This window comes from Hydra vulgaris, chromosome 01 (genome assembly GCF_038396675.1).
Source record: "Hydra vulgaris chromosome 01, alternate assembly HydraT2T_AEP".
NCBI classification, from domain to species: Eukaryota; Metazoa; Cnidaria; class Hydrozoa; order Anthoathecata; family Hydridae; genus Hydra; species Hydra vulgaris.
Window position 1 is genome coordinate 16,604,299 of NC_088920.1, and position 25,046 is coordinate 16,629,344.

General features: G+C 27.0%; 1 pseudogene; it reads right to left on the reverse strand.

Annotated features, from left to right (window-relative positions):
• Positions 1–20,081: 20,081 nt before the first annotated feature.
• Positions 20,082–21,532, reverse strand: LOC136074157 (NADH-ubiquinone oxidoreductase chain 4-like; annotated as a pseudogene).
• Positions 21,533–25,046: the final 3,514 nt, after the last annotated feature.

Sequence of the window (25,046 nt, forward strand, 5' to 3'; positions counted from 1 at the left end):
TCTAGAGTGCAGTATGAAATTAAATTCTGTTGTATTTTACGATTCATCATTTTCCAAGAAAGTTCACTGTGGGCGGACTAAGCCCTCAAGTTTGACTGAATTAATGAAGAGCACAGATATTTCTCGATTTCTTCAGATGCCTCAAATAGAGATAATATTAAGTTATTTTCATTGATTGTAACTTATTTTGTACCTGAGAAAAGCATCAAGAACAAATTGTTAGATTTTTACAGTGATGATTTTGAACCAACTCAGGCAGTATTTGAAAAAACCATGTCTTGCCTCGACTAACATGAATTATCTTTAGATAACATTGCAGCTTATTCTGCAGATAATGCAGCCGTTAATTACGGTAAATACAGTTCTGTACCTTAAAACTGATTAGTAAAAATCCATTTATTGTAAAAGCAAATTGCAACTGCCATGTGTTGCACAATGCTGCTAAATATGCATGTAAAAAAAGATCCTTTGATATCGAAACTTTAGTGAACAAAATATATTTCGAATTTTCATCTAGTACAATGTGTAGAAGAGAATTGCAATCTTGTTTCGAATTCTTTAACATGGATTTCGCACAAATGATACAACAAGAAGGCTCAGTTTATCTAAGGCTGTCGAAAGAATACTATCGTCTTGAAAATATATTTTAATCAAGGAAAGGATGAATGTGATAAGTTTATCTGGGAATTTGTAAAAACGCAAGAAGATGAAATGGAGGATCATATGACCAATCCCACACTGCCCAATTTACATTTATGTTTTGTCTCACATTTTCTAAATTTTTTGTGCGAATCAGTATTAATTTTTGAGAAAAATGATGTAACTTTAACCGAGTTACAAAGCATAATGTTAGATATTAAATTGAAGCTCGCATGCCGTCCAAATTACATTATTTTTGACAGCAACGTTTCTTCTTCATTAAAAATTTTTAGCAAAAGAGAGCAAAGTACGTTTACTTATGAAGCTAGAGAAGTTTGCACGCGCGCATTAACTGATGTAGAAAAATATTACGATTGTGACAACAGCTTTTTCAAACACCTGAGTGCATTAAATATAATAAAAAAAAGATCTAGAATATGATGATATATTAAAAATTGCACCTTTATTAAACATAAAAATTGATTGTATGACGAAATAAATATATTTAGGCAATATGTTAATGATTTACGGAACGATTCTAACTGCTCAAGTGCCGAAAATATCTGGGTTGCTATTTTTAATGCGGTCGAAAATCTAAACAAAAAAAGAAAAATGGTCTTCAAGGCAATGTCCATTCGTATTAGTGATGCATTTGTGGAACGTATTTTTTCTATTATGGAATCTGTTTGGAGGGGTGATAGGAAAAGAATGCGATTGAATCTTGTAAAAGCCGAACTTGTCATAAGTTAATTTCAATGTGACCTGTATGAGTATTATATTGCTATATGACTGTGGTTTAACCATAGAGTCACACATTGTGCGCTATTTTGCTTTCAGAACTGATGATACTAACACAATTTTTTTTCCTCCGGGTCAGCAATGTCATAATGTTGGCAACCCTATATCTAAATAGTATGTTATACTATTTATACTACTGGTTTGTATTGTTTTATATAAATAGAATAATGGATATAAGTAGTCTTTTTTAATTTACAAGTCATTGAAATTCATTTTTTCTGTTATTCTGAATGAGGAAATATACTTTTGTTTAGATAAATCGTCAAGTTATCAGAAAAACTCCAGATGTTTCAGAAATATCAAAAGAAAACAAAATTATTACTTCTGAGTTAAATAAAGATAAAAATGAAAAGATGTGCCTAATATGTTGTGGAATTGTTAAGCCAGAAATTATTCACCTTTGTGGGGATGTTCAAGCTGTAAAAATTTTAGTTTATGCAGCATATGCATTGGGATTAGCAAGTGCAGAACGTGTTGCTTCAAGTATCCTAAAAACTAAAATGCAAAATGAAAATGTTTTTAGAGGTGAAATATTTACAATTGCTAGGTAAAAAAAGAAGAATTTTTTGAAGCTGGTTATATAGTAAATAAATCAATGGTTTATATAAAGAATATTGATTATAATAATTTATACATGTTATAAAAGAAATGTTGACCCTCTTTCAACACTGAAAGAAATATTGACCCGCTTTCTACAATTATAAGAGTTGCTGTGGATTCTGGTCAAAGTTTTTTAAAAGTCACAATGAATATTTTTAATCTGCGTGATAAAACTAGTAACCAATATGACCTTGATGATGCTGGAGTGGAAGTGGAGTAGAGTGGAGTGGAGTGGAGCGTTGTTTTATTGTTGCTGTTGTAAGGAATATCTGAACACGATGAAAATCTTAGGAAACTATTTGATCCTCTTAATCTTCAAAATATTAAGTATTCTATTGTATTCGATTTAAAGTGTGCAAACTCAATGTTTGGCATTACAAGCCATGCTGGAAAATATAGTTGTTTGTGGTGTGAAGGAGAAAGTCTTTTGGATTATGGAGTAAAAAGAACTTTTGGTTCTCTTAATTATCAGTACAGTAACTACGTAGAAGCTGGTAAACCAAAATCAAAGATGGCTGATTATAAAAATGTAATTATTCCAAGAGTTTTATATCTTGAAGAAGATCCTGACACAATTATAGAAAATTTAGTTCCTGTACCTGAGTTACATATATTAATCGGAATAGTTACAACTTTTGGAAAGCTTTTATCAAAACTATGGCCTGACTTTGAACAATGGTTAAACTTAAACTATATATTTTTTAGAGTTTGCCATGGCATTGGGTTTAATGACAATTATTCCAACTGACTTTTAGATAAGTTAGATGTTCATGCTCGTGATATTGCTGATCAAGGAAAAGTTGATTTTTTTCCAATTATTGAATGTTTAAGAAAGTTAAAAGCAGTAAAGCAAGCTACCTTTAGAGAAAAAATTATTGGAGATATGGAATCTGCTGTTATAGTATTTAAGACGACTTATGCTAATTTAATAGAATATATTATTCATTACTTTGAAAATATTTTTTTAAATATAATATGGAATGTTCATATTACAATTAACCATATTGTACCATTTCTAAAAAATACCAATACTGAAAATTGACTTGGAATTTACTCAGAATAAGCAGGTAAATCTGTTCATCATGACTATAAAAAAATATGGTCTAATTATAAGAGGCAACAAAAACCACTCTGATTATGCTAAACAATTGAGTCTTAATTCAGTCTTACTTTAGTAAAATCTCGCACAAGTATTCTACTAAATTTTCAATTAACAACTTTATTGTACCAAAAACTAATTTAAAACTAAGTTCTTACCAAATCCAATACTGTGGACCGTTTTATGGAAACGTTTTTCAATATTTATTACAAAAAAAAATAATATTCAAAACATCTCGTTGGAACAATTCTGGAAAGAATCTAAGAGTCTCTTATTACAAAAAGACTTTGATTTAAAATATCTCTTTTAATATAAATAGGGGAGACCGGGCCTAGTTGGCCGCAGGGGTAAGTTGACGAACTGCGTTTATCTTTATAGCCTTTTATCAAAAAGTGACAAAAAATACTCAGAAACTTCCTTATTGACCATTTCATCATTCACTCTAGTATAGTCAGGATTCGCACATGCGCATGGGAGATATTGAGATTTATGCGTTTTTTTGGACAAAAACGTAACTTTTAGAACATCGTTTCCTTTTTACTTTACAAAGAAAATATTTAGTCGTATGAAAAAAAAATTATTGTAAAAGTTCCAGTCACAATTGGTTTACTATATCTAGTCAGACTTTTTTTTCAAAGCTGCCGTTTTTCAGGATCTATAGACTGTTTATTAAAAAAAAAGCTTTCGGGGTAAGTTGACAAATTTTTCACGGGGTAAGTTGGCACATAGCATTTACTGTGGAAAAAAATATTTATTTTTATAAAATTATTTTTTTCTATTTTTTTTATTTTTAACAATATTGAAGATATTTATTCTTACAAAAAAACTAAAAAAAAATTTTTTTTAGTTTTTTTTCTCACAGATAAAAGGTGGGTTACTGTTTGGCTTTTATACGGACTAATATTTGGTACCAGCTAAAAGTAATATTAAATTTTGGGATAAAATTGTTGCAAAAATAAATTTTTAAAAGATTTCTATTAACTTTGCACTTAATAGTGCATTAATAATCATTTTTATAGTTTGCGCCAACTTACCCCGTGGTGGGGTAAGTTGGCGCAACTTTTTTTTTTTTTTTGAGGGTCCGGAAAGGCCCCAAGAGTTTTTTTTTGTAAATGAATGCAAATTTTATAAGATACCCTAATCCATACTCTTTAAGACTACACTTTAATATTTTTAAAAAAATGTACTGTTAGGGCTACAGAGCTCATAGAGTAAAAACCGAGCCAACTAGCCCCGGTCTCCCCTACATCAATAATATAAATTATCTAAAAAAATAGTTGTTGACACTACTTCTCTTTTGTTGCAATTTTGTTTTTATTTAATTTTTTTTGTTAAAAAACTTTAATACTTTTATGTTACTATTAATCTTTGATATATTGCGTTTTATTTTAACACTAATATTTATATTATATTAATATTTATATTGTAACTAAAGTGTGTAAAATTCTTATTATCTACTTAGCTACAATTCATTTTTGTATATTAACTGACGATTTTTTCCAACGTAAATTGGGCTCGATGATAGTTCTGACGATGATGTTCCTGGTGCTAAACTGCTTAAAATTCCATTGGAATGCAATTTAAATGAGCTTAAAAGGTGGCTAGAGTGTCATAAACTAAAACAAAGCGAGAGAAAAGAAGAACTTGTGTTGAGAGTCCAGAGAGCTATAAACTTAAATCTTCCTGTCGATCTTAAAGTGGACGAAGGAAAATGGTATAATATTAAAACTGCGTCTATATTAACTAACCTTAAAGAATCAACAAATACATCTTCATCTTTTCCTGTTGAAGAATGGAAACGGTCTCCGTCCAGAAATTTACCTTCTAACTTTAATTATGGACATGCTTATTATTTTGTTTTTGAGTCTGTTCCCAATGCATATATTTTTTACTCTCCAGCAGTTGATGACTTACAGCAAGATATAGATGAGATTGATTGTGAGGATACTGTCACTGCTATGCCACTACGCAAAGGAAGGTTGCTTTTAAAAAGTGCATTTGTTGAAAATATACGATATAATTTTTCTTCTGCAGGTGAAATTTATTTTTTTAGAGGACATGTTCATCATTCAATGAAGTCTGAAAAACCTCTACTTGTTTTTATAGCTATTAGCAATGCTAGTGGATATATTAAATATACTTTATGCAATTACAAAGCTAGCGAAATTAGCAGATGCTGTCATGTTACTGTACTTCTTTTGTATTTGAGTGATTATGTCACTGAACATGGATATATTGTTAAGAATGTATGTACTTCAGAACCTTGTAAGTAGAATAAAGGTAAAAAACGAATGAAAAAATCAACTGCTTTTCATCAAACTGTTTATTCTACAAATAAACGTTGGAAACCAGATAAAATGTATATTTGGGACCCTCAACCACTTAAATATCAAAAAATGTGTTAATTTAGGGGAATCATAAGATTCTTGTTCAAATTTCTTTATTCACTTTTTTTAAAAAAGGTTCTGGTTTTCCGAAAATAATATAACAATGGATATGAAATATGGCATAGACAAAGAACCAAAAGCTGTTCTAAACTATTCTTTTATTACAAATAAAGTTGTTGAGAACAGTGGAATTTGGATCAACCAAAAATATCCACATTTAGGTGCTATCCAGATAGTCTTATTTATGATGATGACAAGAAGTTATGTGGTATTATTAAAATAAAGTGTTTGAAAATATTTAAAAGTTAATCTGTTATATCATCTGTTATATTATCTGATATAATAAAACTTTCAAATGATGAAAAACTATTGGCTATAAAAAGTAGACAATGTTTTTCCATTGTAGATCAGAAACTTATTTTTAAAAAGTCACACATGTATTACTTCCAAGTTCAAAATCAACTTCTGGTTACGCAATGTTTGTACTGTGATTTTGTTTATCTATCCCCATATCTAGCGAATCTTCCCAAATTAAGATCTTCACAGACGTATTATTCAATCTATTAAGTTGTTTTGGTCTAAAGTTCTGGTACCTAAGTACTCCATTATGAAAGTTCCACGAAATCTTATGCCTGAGATTTTAAACAAAATTGTATTTCTTGTAAAACTGAAAAACCTATGGAACGTAATATGAAACACGTTTAAGTTGATTATTTCTTGCTTGTTTATTACTTATTTGTAAAGTATTTTTTTAGTTTTTGAATATCTATACTTGTTTATGCATAATATAAGCACTGCCATGAAACACAGATAATAAATATTTGCTTTTAAAAGATTTGATTTGGTGTTTTATTTTTTGTAGAATTCCATTTGAATGTTTGATTTTGATATGAACTAGTTTCCATCTAACACTTTAGGGGGCATCTATAAAGTACGTAAAGAGGCATCCTTAAAGTACACAAAGTACCATAAAACCACTGATTTTGGAACACACTCCCTCCTTGTACGCTCGTGTTATATTACTCTGCACTTAATTAAAACCTAAAATATTACTTAATGTATTTATTTAACTCTTAAAATATTACATCATGTTGTAACATTTTAAGAGAAATGATGAAAACCAGCTTGCTTAATTAAAAAAAAAGGATTCAGAAAAAGTTTTTTGCTTCTTATCTTGACACCATCTAATTACGTTGCAAAAAATAAAAATTTTATTTGGAACGATTATCGCTCGATATATTTTCTCTCTCTTCATTATTAATAAAGAAATTTAAAATTTTGAATTAGTTTTAACCGTACTTTATGGAAGGTCACTTCCATAAAGTACGGTCTGCCGTACTTTAAACGGGGATCCGGTAGTGGAAGCTGTAGAAGGAGGCAGGTTGAGAAAAATTATCAGCAGCTTCTCTCGATTATTTGGCAGACAAGAGTGCGCAGGTATAATCGGAAAGGTCCATACTGCTGGAAATATGGAGTTTTTACTGCGTCTATCTAGACTGTTTTCGACAACGCTGACCGTATTTAGGTGCCGCTCAAATTCAAAATTGATAATCTTTTTGTCCCCAAGGAAAACAAGATGAGAAAAAAATTGCATATTTTTAGTAAAATATCTTTTGCGGAACTTGTGCTGCTTAAAACTGTCCAGGATGATCGGAAACACGTTTAAAATATAGATTAAAATATAATTTAAAATACTTATTTCTTAAAAATTTGAAAGAATAATTTAAACGTCAATAGTTAAGAATAAATAAAAAATTATGGTATTTTTGACTATAAAACCAATGTTATTTTAAAATATGGAAAGAAAAAGAAAAGAAAAAATTTATGAATATGTTAAATTAAAGGATCCAGGACTGCGGATATTCTCGGAAAATATAAAAAATCCCTGACTTTCAAAAACAGTACATAAATTGCAGGACTTTCCAGAATATAACCTATAACCATCCTTAATTTGTAATAACGTTGAATTGAGACTGATTCCGTGCTTGTGAAGTACCCAAATGTGTTATTTTAAAGATTTAAACTATAAAATTACTTATATATTATTATTACACTTCTCTATTAAATTAAGGAACTTTACAAGCTTTAAAAATATGACTGATATATAAATATGATCATTTTGTTTTTTCATTTTCAAGTAAACATCACCCCCTCCCCTTACTCCATAGAGAGAGGTGGAGCAATAGTTGTGGTTTTGCAGTCTATCTATCACCTTTGACTATTCTAATTCTATCCCATAACTTAGTAGAGCAGAAAAATTTTACATTTAGATAATATTTTCTATTTGTGTAATAGATACACTGTATAATTACGAAGCCAAATTTACTCTAATTACAAAGCCAAATTACTATTTATGTAATTAAACAAAGGAATTTCCACAGTAGAACATTGAAATCCTGATTTTCTAAATTCAATTTATTTGAAATGATTTTAAAGTTGCCGAATACAGTTATTTAATCTTTGATAAACAAACAATTATTAACCCTAGAATTATTAAAATTAGAAAACTTTGTTTGTTTAATATAGATTGTTTAATAATGGATATTGAAGAAATTAATTCGGGAGTGGCAATATGCATAATTTTTTTATAAATTTTAATCAAATTAATTTAAAATAATAAATAAAAAAAAGAATAAGTAACTTCTTAACTATAACTATCATATAATTATTAATGACACAAACAATCTTGAAAGTTAACCAGGCACGAAGCAACAAAAACAAGTTGAGATGCTATTGGCGTTAACGATTGAGGTATAACGCAATCAATCAATCTAAACTTTTTTAAACGCTCGTTAAATCTTTCTATATGGATCCTGGCTTTCGCAATTCTTTTTGTCAGCATTATTTCTTCTGCAGTAAATTTTTCTCATTTACCCAAAAAAGGTGGAATAAATATAGTAGCTTGATTTTCTAGAAGTAAATGTTGAATTTTAAATCCCTTATGTACAAGAAATGTGTCTTCCCGATTAATATGTTTCATAATACCACATTTATTAAATATATCAACATCTGTAATGCTTCCTTCATACAAGTCTGATACAAAACAAGCTACACCATTAGGATTCACAGCAATGAGACATTTCATAGTGCAATGATGCTTGTATGATGAATATGTATTTACTTGTTGAGCATAATTTTTGGGAACCTCACATCTAAACTCTGTACAGTCAATAGTAGCACGGATATTTTTGAATGTTCGAAATACCTTAGATAATGTTCTTTTGAAAACTTCACGTTCTGGAAACATTTTATATTTAAGACATTTAAAATGATGAAGCATGTACATTTTCCTAGTGGTAAATATAGAACGTATATAAAACAGACTCACATTATACATATGAGCAAGAGTAAATATATTAAACCCTCAATGAAGTCTTAATAATGTAACAAACAACTGTTCTTTTAGTGATAGCTTAGATGAATCTGTTTAGATTTTAACTTTTCTTGAACTATTCCAGTAGGAGAGTTTGAATTTTGCAGGTCCAAGAAAATCATATAAGCTAGAAAGTTGAGCCGATGTTAAACCAATAATTATTTACATTTAACTTCAGAAGATAAAATATACTCCATTGACATGAAATTACTATATAGTACACTTGATATACTGGAAAAACTTGAATAATGCGATGAGGGAAATCAAATAGAATTGTCTAGACTTCTTTTTAAAATAACTGCTTCGATTTTTGATGCAAGTAGATGTTTATTATAAATGGTTTGCGTAGACTGATCGCCAGTTTTAACAATAATATTATTTGATTCATTTAAAAATAAAGAATCACAATGATCATTTAATTTACAACTGATTTCAACTTGTATATCACTGACTTCAGTAAAATCATTTTTTGTATTAAGTCCGCAATAAGACGGAGAAACACTTTCTATTTGAAAATCACAAAGGTCCGATGTCTCACCCTTTTGTTTAGACTTAATAACAGCATCACGAATGGTTGGGTTTTTTTTTTCTTTTGTTAATAGAGTAAATCTGCCGTTCTGTAAGGTTTACTTTCAATGGATTAGGATGTTCTTTAGTAAGACCTTTTCTTTCAAAAAAATGTAACTAACAAACATACGTATCTTTCTTTATACTGTTATTATTAAAAGATTTTCTACCACAAGCATGAATCCATTTTTTACATAATTCTGTTTTAATGTTTTGTATTTCTTTTTCCGAATCTGGCATCCATTCCTAAATTTGACCAGGTTTAAGAAACCTTGAAAATCAAATGTTTCTACTAATTTATCTGGATAACGATTATCGGAAACGCAAACTCCCCAGCAACAATGTTTGATTGCTCCAGTCGAGAGTAATCCTTCATATTTCTTGGCCATCGTCTGTTTGTTTCTCCGCATTTAATTCTAAAATTCATTTTGCGTGAAGTTTTAAAATCAATATATAGACATGCAACCCTACGCTATTAATGTTTCTTCTGATTGCAGATTTATAAAAATAAATATTATTTCATCTATTGTTTTTTTTACTCGTAAGTAGTGACCTAGCTCAGTCAGATTAAATTCTAGTTTAATTTATTAGGTTCAAACATTTTTTTTTGCTTTTTATATAATAACATGTTTTTGTGTACTCTTTTATTGCAACATGGTATCCAGTTTTTAATAAATGGAGGAGCTGAGAAAGTTTGATTTTCAATGCAAAAATCACGATGATTCATTGCTTAAAAAAATAAACATTTTACCATTACCAAAAAAAGGTCACAATCTTCTGAGGTTTCCTTACCTTCTAGTGTAGTAAATGTGTGCATTTTATGTCTTCATGATATCACACAAAAGTATTTATCCTATGATGATGGTTCTATGAAAATTAATCTATGGGACAAAAAGGGAAAAATAACAGAGGCTGGCCTAAATATAGAAAAAATCATAAATGAAAAGTTAATTTAATCAAATAACTATCACTGTATCTGTAAAACATGCTATACAAGTGTAAAAAGAACATTAGCAAAAATAGAAAAGAATATAAATGCCATCTCAAGAGGTCGTAAAATTCTTAAAGAAAATTCACAAAGAATATTGACATCTACACCAACAGCAGAAGACACGGATAGTAGAATATTTTCTAACAAACAAATGAAGCTTTATCAAGATAATTTAGAGGTAGGTTATATTTTTATTTTGTATTATATTTATTTGGCAAACATATTTTTGGCTTTTTGTCATTTTTTTTTAATTTGAGATAAGTACATTTCTTTAACATAAGTAAGTTTAAATTGCAATATTCAGTAATTAATTTACTACCAGGCACTTCTATGTTGAGGAAATTTTGGAAATCATAATAGTTTTTTCTCTATATACTTTTTTCTCTTTATCTACGTTCTCATAAGTAAACAAATTTAAATTAATAAATAGAAATAAGTAATTGTTTAAGAAAGAAGTAATTGAGAAAGTTTTTGTTACTAAAATATCAGTCAGAGTAACTGATTAGTTAGACTGACTAGTTAGATCAGTTATTGAGTTGTTAAATTGATAAGTTAGATCAGTTACTGATTTGTTAAACTGATTAGTCAGATCAGTTAGACTTAATTGTTTTTTTTTTAATCTTAAAAAATGTATGAATTTTTTTTTTTTGATTCTATTAAGGTTTAATGGTTGCATACACTGGCTCTAAATTTGTTAAAAAATCAATATCTGAAATATTACTCACCTTCAAATGTTTACAAAATAAATAAAACAAGTCTGTAAGTTGTTCTGATTTTTAAAGCATTAAAAGAGCTTGATCCAGTAGAATTTAATGTTTCTATAATTAATTGAATCAACACAACTGTTTCCTTTGAAGTAGACACTTTATGTAATAACCCATCTTCACCATTTAAACTACCTTTACCATTTAAACTATATTAATAATGCTTATAGAGTTTCCAATCAAATCCAATATAATGAGTTATGTGAGAAAGCTCCTTTTTTAAAAGAAATGGCAATTTTATGTGCAAGAAACGCCAGATCTATGAAAAGAAACAAAAGGAAAAACTTTGAGACCTGTATACCTGCAATTACAAATGCAATTAGTTGTTTACTAATGTGTCATAATCAACAAATGAATGCTAATGCTATTGTTAATTCATTAGTTCTTCAAAGAGGAAAAGTTGACAAAATGACTTTTAATGGACTTTAATCCTTCAATATTTGCCTATCACATACATCCGTCTTGAAAAAGTACATTTTGTTGGGTGAAAATTGTTATCTTCCAATTCATAAGTTAGCTTGTGAATTAGAATACTGTGCAACAAGTTGAGTATCAAAAATATCTTTTGCTTTAAATCAAGGATGTGAGGATGTTCCAATTGAGTTGACTCACAACATACTTGATTCTAGCCTTACACATTCATCTTCGAATATGAATGGCAGTTTTTTTGATGGCTGTGCAGCCAATTCAATAACAAACTTTGTAGATTCTGACTGTTCATTTGCTTCAGAATGTTCCGGTACTTTTGTAAATTTATTTTTGTCTTGATAGAATTTTAATTTATTTTTTTTTTGTTAAACTTTGTTTCTTTCCTAAAATTAAGTTACATTATATATATATATATATATATATATATATATATATATATATATATATATATATATATATATATATATATATATATATATATATATATATATATATATATATATATATGTATATATATATATATATATATATATATATATATACATATATATATTTATATATATATATATATATATATATATATATATATATATATATATATATATATATATATATACACACTCTATGTTTTTATGATATATTTAGTATCAAATTTAATAATGATGATATAAAGATATACTTTTATTAGGTACCACTTCCCAAGGGGTATTTCATTGGAAGAACCAAAGTCTAATGATGAAATTGACTTTTTTAAATTGCTTGATTGGAATCCTTTAGTTATAGAACTGAAAATGGTCAAGTCATCGAATTTACATATTGACATTTCATTTAAGCCTAAAATTCTGTTTGTTGGTGACAATGTAGATATAATAACAAAAAGTCGTCAATATACAATTTAAAAAAGAAATGTAGATAGACATTTGTCTAACATCCTTGCTGTACAAAATTGAATTGATATGCCTGATTCACTTATTGGTAGAAAAGCACCTTCAATTGAGATAAGAAATTTTCCACTGAGTCTTATTCTTCCAACAACTGAAGATGAAAATCAGTTAAAAAATTAGTTTAAAGTTTTGGCTTTCAGAGATCTGAATAAATATTTAAAGATCTGGAATGGATAAAAAAATATGTAGTATTTCATATTTCACATGAATATTCTCAACAAACAACTCAGAAATAAGAGGTGGTAAGTTTCTTTAAAGATTATTTTATACCAATAGCAAAATGGTTAGTACTTAATTTATCAAATGTAATAAGTATTTCCTTTATAAAAATAAAAAAACTTACTTTGATACATTTTAGTGTTATGAAGAAGATATTAATCATGCATTATTTTTATATAGAATCCTTTCAGTATGAGATAAACTCTAATTAATATGTTTGCTTATATATGTTGCTATACTATTCTTGAGCGTCACAAAACATCATGGGTGGACTTCATTGCTTTAATGTGTGTTTTTTTTCCTTCAATTTTTTCTAAGTTAGTACCACACTTTCTAACGCTCTAAGACAGGGTTAAAAATATTTCAGACTTTGAATAGTTATCTTTAAAGAATACCATAGTTTTTTCACTATATTTTTAGTTTCCATTGGGTGTCTTGGGTCATAATAAAGCAACTACAGAAGGAATTATTGAAATAATGAAGTTTCAACATAAACTTGTTCCAGGTCACGGCTCAAATCATTTGGTAAGAACAATTTCAGTTGGTGATCTACTTACGGTTGAGAAAGAATAAAATCCACAAGATGATTTGAGAGATTCTTATACCCCGTCAACAAAATTAGAAGGACTTGTACCTTGCTCAGGAGATTTTCATACATATCGCAGTTTTCTTGAAGTTTGTATTACCATTAAATAAATTTATTTTACGTTTTCTGTTTTAATTTAGATTTTTATTTTAGTGAATATAAAGGTCATGAAGATAAAAAGCAGTTTAGTAAAAAAAAAATTAATTATTATTATTTTATACTTTATTACACAAGTAAAAGTTCATGACTTGTTCAAAAACTTTGCGTTCATGTTAGTTTCTAATTAAATACAGGTTATTTGGCATCTATTGTACCACACTTCTTCTTCTCAGGATAGTAAGACTTTGTTTCAAGCTCGTAACTTTTTAAATGCTAGATCTGTACCAGCATCCCCGTAAAAAGACATCAATGCTTGCGAAGATTTTATACTCAAATACAGTGATGCATTATTATTAACTGCATTTAAGCTATATTTTACTACAAATAATTTTGACTTTTCTGACCAGAGAAACGAATGTTACAATAAACTTCTTATGGACAAACTTCTTACAGACCTTGTGGAAGGTTATATAACCCCTGATATGTCTTAAGATATTACTTTATGCAAGAGCTATAAATTTTGTGACAAATCATATATTCGTATGAAAACTTTAAAAAAGTATATTAAAAAAAACACAAAGATGCAATTTTGTTGCCTGATAAAAATAAAGATTTTTTTCTTAACTACAGAAAAAATGCATTAACTTTGTGTTTTTGGGTAAAGAATTTTATTGATGCTAGAAAGCATGGAGATGGGAAACGGATATTGCGTTTACACAACTTTATTCTGCTTTATTTTAAACTTGATGGTCGTACAAAGTATGCATACCAAATTTTCCACCTCTAAGCTCAAATAAAATTTTGCTTCGTCTTAGACTTTCCCATGAAATAATTTGGAACCGATTTGCAAATACAAAGGAAAAGTAGATACAAATAAAGAGTTGGATTGATTATGTGAACATGAAAACAGGCGTATTAAAATTGATTTAGCAAAATACCAAGGTCAAATTACAGAATGTTCACTTGCACGATGCAGCAAGTCTTATTGAAAAATACAGGAAATATTGAAATCAGTAGATGATCAACTTCAAGTTAAAACCAACTGAACAATGCTAAAATATTTCATTATATTAAGGGACGATCACGTACTTGTTTCCCAGGTTTTTTTAAAAATTGTCTAAGTAACATTGACATTAATAGTTACAAATCATGGGTTTACAAGAAATCTGAAGATTTTAAAAACATGAATATTTATAATTTCGATAATCTAGTAACGGGGATGTAACTTTATGGTGATTTTAATTTTTTGCTTTTTTTTTATATTCTATTTTCCGAAGGTATATAGGTATAATCTTAATCAATATCTTATCAAATGTAAGTTTTATATCAAAATATGGAATTATATGAGCTATTTATTTTGAAAGTGGCATAAGTCACTTTGCTTTTAAACAGAGATTTTTAAATGTTTGTGCTTTAACAAATACTGTTACACCTTTAACTAGCAAAACGTCTTTCTAAAATATCTCAATAATTTTCAACACAATTGGTTTAAATTATTTCACAAAAACAGAGATACCGTTAGATTGTAATTATTGTTATCAATAAATAGATTTTTTTTGAATAGGTGACTTATGTTAATTAGTGTGTCTAAACAACTTTGTTATAAATATTATAGTTTTTTTAGTAGTTTTACTTCAGGTTTGCAAAAGTCTCTACCCCTTCCCCTCTTCCATCCCCCAAATAAATAAGCACTTTGCCTAATACAACATTACACCCAATATTATAAAAAAGTGTTTTGATTAACCTGGGTATTATGACCCCTCCCCGCGTTTTATAACACCTCAGCCTAGGGAAATTTAGACCATCTAGTACCAAGGAGATAATAATTTTCAAGGTTTTTTATTCCAGACCATCATATATTAGTATATTAGTATCCTAATAGTTCAATTTAGGGTGGGTGTTAACCAAAACAAAATTAAAAAAAGCCACATTTTTGCAAAAAAATTACGTTCGCAACTTTACATATTGGTTTTACATTTTTAAAAGAAGTCCTAACTTTTTTAACGTTACACCACATAACTATAATTATTATTTTATAAAATTCGGTTAAATAATAGGTTTTTAGTTTGATGCAAAACATTTTTAGACTTAAAATTTTGAACCATAATGTTCTAGTGACGTTTGCCGCTAAGGGCGTTGCTATGGTAAATAATTTGACTAGGGGCAAATTTATTGAAATAAAAATAGAATAAAAGTATATATTTATTAAAAGTACAGAAATTTCTCTTTAAAAATATATTTATAAAAAATTGATATTTTTCAAAAATTTTGGTGAATGCCCACCTTAAAATTTTCACCACAATTTTACGAAACTTTTAAAAGGCCTGCCTAATGAATTTCCTATTTCAAACAACATGCTGCAATAAATGTAATATTTACGAAAAAATCTAAATATCAAAGATGACCCGTGTTTTAGACGTCTAAAAAACGTATTGATACGTTTTAACATTTATTTCACAAACACATCTTGTGTTTGTGAAATAAATGTTAAAACGGGGCACATTTTGTGTCATCGGTAAGCTCTTCCACGGTGCTCTGAAATAGGACACTTAAGTCCTCCAAGGCATAAAAAAAATTAAAAAATATATAAATAAAGTAGTTAATTTATAAAATCAGGCAATTAACAGCTATAAATACTTTAAAAATCACTCTTCTCGAGTTAATTCTTTCAAGGCAAACATTTAAGCTATAAACAATACAAAGGAACTTAAAAAAAAAATGAAACTTTATCTTCCTAATTGTAGAAACTGTAATTTTTAAACTGATAAACTAATCCTGTTTAAATATTCATAAATAATAATAGCAAGTCTAGCAAATTGAATTTTTTATGTTCTAAGTTGATTTAAGTTTTACAGTTCTTTAAAACAAAAAATTTGTTTTTTGTTTTAAAATTCTGAAATTTTTATAGTAAATTTACTAATAACATTAGTAAATGGTTCTCGAATTTTGAATTAATTTTTTTGTTGGAAACCTGTTAAAAATGGCGTTGGTTTGACAAACTTGATTTTGAAATTAACAAAAATATTTCCAATAAAAATATTCTTAAAATGAAATTCTTGAATTTCCTCCTAAATAATCGCCTGTCAACAAAAATGTCATTGACAGATTTGAAATTAAAATATTTGTCTATGACTTCGAATCAAGTTAATATTTTTAAATTTTTGTTTATATATATATATATATATATATATATATATATATATATATATATAATATAAAATAAATATAAAACCATAAACTCCAATAACATTTGCGTGCAAATCCTCTATAATATCTGATAAACTGCTATTATTGCTGCTTTCAGAGGATGAACTACTGCCACTGCATACTAATAAATTTTCTTGATCATTTTCTGAAAATAAATCAAAAACTAACTTTAAAATAGAATCAAATACATCTTCGTTAAAAATACAGGTCTTTTCTCTTAAATCCTCATTTTTCATTCCAAAGTATGCTATATCAATAACTAGTGAAATGCCCACCATTGGACATCCAGATGAGATATCAGGACCATAATGAGTATTCTTATTTCCAACAAGTGCAGAGCGAATTTCTAATAACTGTTTTTGTAGCATTAGTTTACATAAGTTCTGTTCGCAATTCTAAAAATTTTAAAACAATTTCTGTTAATACTAATAATAATAATAAAAAAATTTTAAAACAATTTCTGTTAATATAGGGGGGTGGGGGGTTGGTGCGGCGCAGGGCTCCCTGCGCTAGCCACAGCAGGGGGTGCGCCTGGACTGGGGGGGATGGGTGATCCTCTTTTAGAGGAGAAGAAAACCAAAGAGTTTTTTTTATTCCCTGTTTTTAATGAGTTGAGTGGTTTATAAAAGGTAGTTCGTTAAAAGTGTGGTGGCTAGGAGGACAATTTAATGATCACTCTAAAGTATTTGTTTTTTCAATGTTTAAGTTATTTCAAGAAATAAATTTTTCTTATGAATAAAAAGCATCAAAAATTACATAAATAAATCAAACCACTCCTATAATAGAAATGATTGAACCTAAAGAACTAATGGTATTTCAAGTAAGCAAACTATCTGGGAAGTCTGCATATCTTCTAGGCATTCCTGTTAATCCTAAGAAATGTTGTGGAAAGAAGATTAAATTTACTCCTATAAAAGTAATTCAAAAATGAATTTTACCAAAAGTTACATTAATAGCAAATCCAGAAATTTTTCCAAATCAAAAGTAAAATCCACCAAACATAGCAAATACTGCACCTAATGATAAAACATAATGGAAATGAGCTACTACATAATATGTGTCATGTAATAAAATTTCAAATACCCATTAGCTAAAATCACGCCAGTTAAACCACCTAAAGTAAATAAAAATATAAAGCCGGTAGCTCATAACATAGGTGTAGATAAGTTAATTTTTCCTCCATACATTGTTGCTAGTCAACTAAAAATTTTAATCCCTGTAGGAACGGCAATAATCATAGTAGCTGCTGTAAAATAAGCTCTGGTATCAACATCCATACCTACAGTAAACATATGATGAGCTCAAACAATAAAACCTGAAAAGGCTATGGCTAATTGAGCATATATCATACCTAAATACCCAAAAACTTGTTTTTTTGAGCTGAAAATAGGAATAATTTGTGAAATAATTGCAAATCCTGGAATTATTAAAATATATACTTCTGAATGACCAAAAAATCAAAATAAATGTTGATATAAAACAGGATCCCCTCTTCCAGCTGGATCAAAGAAAGTAGTATTAAAATTTCTATCAGTTAATAACATAGTTATTGCTCCTGCTAAAACGGGAAGAGAAAGAAGTAATTAAAATGCTGTTATTAACACAGATCAACAAATAAAGGAAGTTTATCAAATGTTAACCCTGGTGCTTTTATGTTGAAAATAGTTGTAATAAAGTTAATTGCTCCAGCAATTGAAGAAAATCCAGCACAATGTACACTGAAAATAGCAAAATCTACAGACCCTCTAAATCTACAAAATAGCTGTCTACAGACCCTCTAAATCTACTAAATAGCTATTTCTACAGACCCTGAATGAGCTAAAGGCCCAGACAAAGGAGGATAAACTGCTCAACCTGTTCCTGCTCCTTGTTCTACTAAAGATGAAGTTAAAAGTAGAATTAATGCAGGAGGAAGCAATCAAAAACTTAAATTATTTAGTCTGGGAAAAGCCATATCTGGTGCTCCTATATATATATAGACACAAATCAATTTCCATAACCTCCTATTAGAACTGGCATGACTAAAAAAAATATCATTACAAAAGCATGAGCTGTTACTATAACATTATATAAATGATCGTCTACTATTACTCTTCCTGGTGTTGAAAGCTCTATTCTAATTAACATACTCAAAGCAGTTCCTATCATTCCAGAAAATGCTCCAAAAATTATATATAAAGTTCCTATATCTTTGTGATTAGTTGAAAACATTCAAAGTGTGATTCAATTATACACTTATTTTTTGAAAAACCAGATAATTTTCTAACTTTCCTATTGCTGGAATTATTAATAAAAAATAGAAAAAATAAAATAAACTAGAAATTATACTGATTAATATATGAGGGTTTCCTATAGGTTTAGAGCCTAATCAATTTAATAAAATAAAATTTGCTATAAACATTCAATATAATAATTTTCTTATAGGTCTAAAAGTTAATGAAAAAAATTTATTAGTATGCAAAAATGGAATAATAAATAAAACTATTATACTTAAAATTAAAGCTAAAACTCATCCTAATTTGTTAGGAATTGATCTTAGTATAGCATAAGCAAATAAAAAATATCATTCTGGCATTATATGAACAGGAGTTACTAATGAATTATTGTTGATAAAATTTTCTGGATGGATTATACTAAAGTATTAGTATAAAAAAATACTATAAATATTAAAATAAATATTAATATAAAAAATCCATAAATGTCTTTTATTGCAAAATACCATTGAAATGGTACTTTATCAAAATTTCTATTATTTCCTAAGGATTACTAGATCCAACACTATGAATTAATACTATATGAATTAAAATCAAAGATGCTAATACAAATGGGAATAAATAATGTAAACTAAAAAATCTACCTAAAGTGGCATAATTCACACTAAATCCACCCCAAATTCGTTGAACTATATCATCTCCTATATAAGGAATTGCAGATAAAAAATTTGTAATTACATTGGCCCCCCAAAAAGACATTTGTCTTCAAGGTAATACATAACCTATAAAAGCAGTAATCATCATTACTATAAATATAGTTATACCTGAAAATCAAATAGGTTTTTTTTGATAACCCCCATAATATAAACTTTTGCCTATATTAATATAAACACAAATAAAAAATAAAGAAGCTCCGTTAGCATGAATTGATTTTTAAAAAAATCCATCGCTTACATCTCTGCATATATGAATTATTGACTTAAAAGCTAAAATTATGTCTCCACAATAATGCATAGCTAAAAAAATTTTGGTAACCAATTGAATTGCAAAACACAATCCTAATAAGGACCCGAAATTTCATAAATAGTTTATATTTGATGGGTAAGGAAGATCGATTAAAGTAGAATTAATCTGTTTTATAAGATGATTGTTTTTTCTAATTCTCATTATTTAGAAATGTTAACATAAGAACTAAATATTATAGAACTAATGAGTATATTCGGATAAATTCCTAACACAATAATAAATACTATTAATGGTAATAAACTTTGAAATTCAAAACTTATAGTATCTCTTGAAAATTTTAGATGAGGCGAACTAGAACCAAAAAACATTCTATCGTAAACCCATAAAGAATAAATTAAATTTATAAAAACTCCTAATAAAATTAATAAAATTATAAATAAAGAAAATTTTAAAGCTGAAATTATAAAAAATAATTCAGCTTTAAATTTAATGTTATGGGAAATGAAACATTAGCTAAAATTAAAATGAATGTAATTATACTTAAGGCATAGTAAATGTTAAACCTCTAAAGTATTTTATAATTCTAGAATAAAATCTTAAATACACAATTGAAGTAATAATAAACAAACCTGAACTGGATAAACCATGAGCAACCATCATTAACATTGATCCGACTAATCCTTCAATAGAGTGTGAGAAAATACCTATAGTCACTAAACCCATATGAGATACTGAAGAATAAGCAATTAAACGTTTTATGTCTATTTGACAACATGTGGTCAAAGCACCATAAACTATAGCTATAATGCTCATTATAACAATCAATGGATAATAAAATTGAGAAGCTAACGGAAAAAACGGATAACAAAATCTGATTAAACCATAACCGCACAATTTTAAAAGTATTCCTGCTAATAGAATTGAACCTGCTATTGGTGCTTCTACATGAGCTTGAGGAAGTCAAATATGAAATGGTAGCATTGGTATTTGTACAGCTAAACCTACAAAAAATCCTATAAATAATCAAAATTGAATATTATATGGAATTTTTATGATTAGTAAATTTTTATAATTAGTAGTCCCAGTTAACGAATATATTTTAAATATACTTATTAGCATTAATAAAGATCCTATTAAAGTGTAAATAAAGAAATAAAAAGTAGCTTTAATTTTTTCTTCTTTTACCTCATATACCAATCATAATAAACACAGGTATCAGTATACTTTCAAATAAAATATAAAATCATAAAATATCCAAAAGAGAAAATACCGTAATTAATAAAATAACTTATATAAAAAGCAATATATTAATTTATTTTTTGAAATATTTTTTAGATTTTAAGCTTATTAATATACATATAGGAATTAATAAAATACTTAAGCCTATAAAAAATATAGATAAGCCATCAACAGAAAGAATAAAATTGTTTCAATTAATAGATATTGAATTAATTAATAATCAATTAAAATTTAAATTAAATTGAAAACTTAAAATTTTATGATTCAAAATAAAAAGTAATATAAAATAAAATAATAATATTAAAGATCAAAACAAAGAAATATTAAAAATATTTTTATTATTTCTTTTAACTAATAAAATATTTATTATACTTAAAAATGGAATTATTAAAAGAAAGGTTAAATACATCATTTATTGGATAAACCTCAAAAAGCCCATAATAAAGAATTGGTAATAATAATAAATGATAGACTTAAAGGTAAATAAGATTTTCATAATAAACCCATTAATTGATCATATCTTAATCTTGGAAAAGAAGTTCTAACTCAAATAAATAAAAAAACAAGCAGAATCATCTTTAAAAATAAAATAAAATTATTAATAGAGAAATAATTATTTCAATTTCCAAAAAAAAAATTACAAAAAAAGCACTAGTAAATATTATGTGAAAATATTCTGCTAAAAAGAATAAAGCAAAAGACATTGAAGAGTATTCTACATTATAACCAGAAACTAATTCTGATTCACCTTCAATTAGATCAAAAGGAGCCCTGTTAGTTTCTGCTAATGAACATATAAAAAACATTATAGCTATAGGTCATAAAGGAAAAATATAAGAAATGCTTTGACTTTGTGAATTTATTAAAAAATAGATATTTAAAGTTCCAGCACATAAAACACAAGAAAAAACAACTAAACTAATACATACTTCATAACTTATCATTTGAGCAGCAGCTCTTAATGAACCTAAAAAGGCATATTTAGAATTACTTGATCATCCGGATAAAAGTATAGAACATATGTTTATTGAAGAAATAGCAAAAATAAACATTATTCCGAAGTTAAAATCAAAGATTAAATTATTTACTCCTAACGGAAGTATTATTCAAATAAGCAAGGATAAAGTTAAAGCTAGAACAGGAGAAAATAAGTAAAGAAATATATTAACATGATTAGGGATAATTAATTCTTTTGAAAATAATTTTACACCATCAGCTAAGGGTTGAAATAATCCATATATTCCTACTACATTAGGGCCTTTTCTATTCTGGCTGTAACCTAAAATTTTTCTTTCTGCTAAAGTCAAATAGGCTACAGAAATCTAAACTGGGATAATAATTGACAAAAACTTTATAATTTCTAATTTAATTAAATATATATTTTTCATTATCCTTTTAGTAAATTTAATAATTTTAAAGAAATAGATCCTTTTATTTTATAGAAAGCTATTATTATTGATAATCCAATAGCTGACTCAAAAGCAGCAATAGTTATTATGTATATTGCTATTATTTGTCCTTCTGAGAAAAATTAGTTAATGAATTTAATATAAAATTCATTGAGATAAATAATAATAAAATTTCTAGACTAACTAGAATCAATATTATATTGCTTCTGTTAATGATTATTCCGATAATACTAATACAAAACATAATTATTACTAATAAATTAAAATCAAATAGCATTATTCTCATTCTAACCCCCCCCCCCCTTTAATTGTTCATAAATTAACCCTATAACTAATACAATTATAAATAAATAAATAATAGATTGTGAATAATAATCTATTAAATTTGAATTTACAGATCACGGAAATAAGTAAATTATAAGTCAAATACCAAAAACAAAATAGCAATTAATAAAAATCTTCTAAAAAATGGCTGACCAGTTGAATGAAAGGGATTAAATCCACACTCATAAATAGAAACTTTTTCTTTATCAGGTGATTTAAAAGAAAGAAAAATTGAAAAAAATAAAATAATAAAACTAAGTAAAAAACTAATAAATAAATAAATTTAATTTCATGAATTGTTTCTTAAATATTGTATATATATTTTCTGCTTTTTTGAGTTAAGATTATGAGTAATTGTTAAAACAATTATTCCTATCATTCCTATTGATAGAATAATGCTTATTAACATAAAATTTATATAATATTTGGAATAAAAAAATAAAACTAAATTATGAAAATTATGATAACTTATTAAATTAAAATTTAAAAAATTATTATTTAAATAATAAGGTAAAAATATATTCTTATTAATAGCTTTTATTATTAATGAAGTTAAAACAATTAAAATTATAGGGATTATATTATTAATATTAGAACTTGTTTTTATTTGAATTATATCTAACATCATTATTACAAATAAAAATAAAATTACTATGGCTCCTACATATATCAAAATATTAATACGCTAATGAATAGTGCACATAGTTACGCCAAATGTTCGTTTTGATAATGACGGTTCTGTATTCTGTAAAATACACCATTTCTTCGTTTTTAAGTTCTTTCTAGACTTTTGAATGCGCGGTTATATATTCCATGCGGTCTTTCGCAAGCAAGCAAATTAGAACTGATATATTTTTATTTTCAAGAAGAATTAATGTTGTTCATTGTTTAAAATAAAAATTTAAATAATCGTTTGTTTGTTGTTGGTTGTTTTTATTTTTCTAATTTTTATCGCCTGTTTTCATTTTTTAGAAGTTAGAACTAAATTGACTTGTAAAATAGTTTTTTTAGTACAATGTTTCTTTTTTAGTAAACTGTTTCAGTTTTGTCGTTAGTCTTTTTAGAACATTTTAAGTAAGTATTGTTTTATTTTCTAGAGCAGTTAAGAGGAGCTGATGGCTTTTTTAATAAGTTCAATTCATTTTCTTATTTATAGATTAAGATTATTTTTTGTAGAAAGAATAATGAGAATAAAATTTTAATTATGTATTTATTATGAAAGTTAAATAAAATAAAACTGTTGTTTGTGGTCATGTAAGTTTATATACATAAGTTTGCGTTTCTTTTAATCTATTTTATATTTCTCTATATCTGTATGTATATTTTATATTCTTAGGAAAAGTAATGAGAAATAGAAAAATTAAAAAAAATTCTTCTGGAATTTGTCAAAAGAATGCTTCATTTCAAGGTATCTGAACATGTATTTATTAGAAATTTTTAATTTTGTTCTTAAATGGTTTCATCTTTTTCATTCCAATGTTGTGAATTGTAGTCTGCATTCTTTGTTACATTAAAAACAATTGATGCTAATAAATGTTGTTTTATAGTTGTTAAAGGTTTTATAGTTGTTAAAGGTTTGCATATATGATTATATTATGCTCAAAGTTAAAAAGTTTTTGATAAATACGTGTATGTGGTGATATATGTTATATAGTTGTTTTATAAATGTGTGTATATAAATTTGTGTTTTATAAATGTGTTTATATAAATATTTTTATAATAGTATGAAATGTATTTTATCTAATGTGTACATGATTGTTAAAAGAGGTATTTTTATATGTTATATAACATTAAAAAAATATTGTGTTTTATAGTTAGTAAAACTATGAAACACAATATATTTGATTTATAGATCTAGAGCAAGATTCGTCAACCTTACCAGTCAAGCGGTGTTACTGCTTTAGGTCTAAGTGTTGTCTAGCCTTCAATATAACTATTCTGAAAATACATAACATTATCTTTGATAATTTTTTGCGTAATGTTGTTACCTTTGGCTTATCTTTATGATAGTGTCTGTTGTTAAAAATGATTAATAGGTAGTTTCATTACTAGAACTCACTGCTTTTATTTCCTAATATAAATAGCACAGTGAATATTATTATTAGTGCACATAGTTATGCCTATTGTTTGATATTAGTTACAGTTCTGTATTCTGTAAAATGCACAATTTTTTTAGTTTTTAAGTAGTTTCCA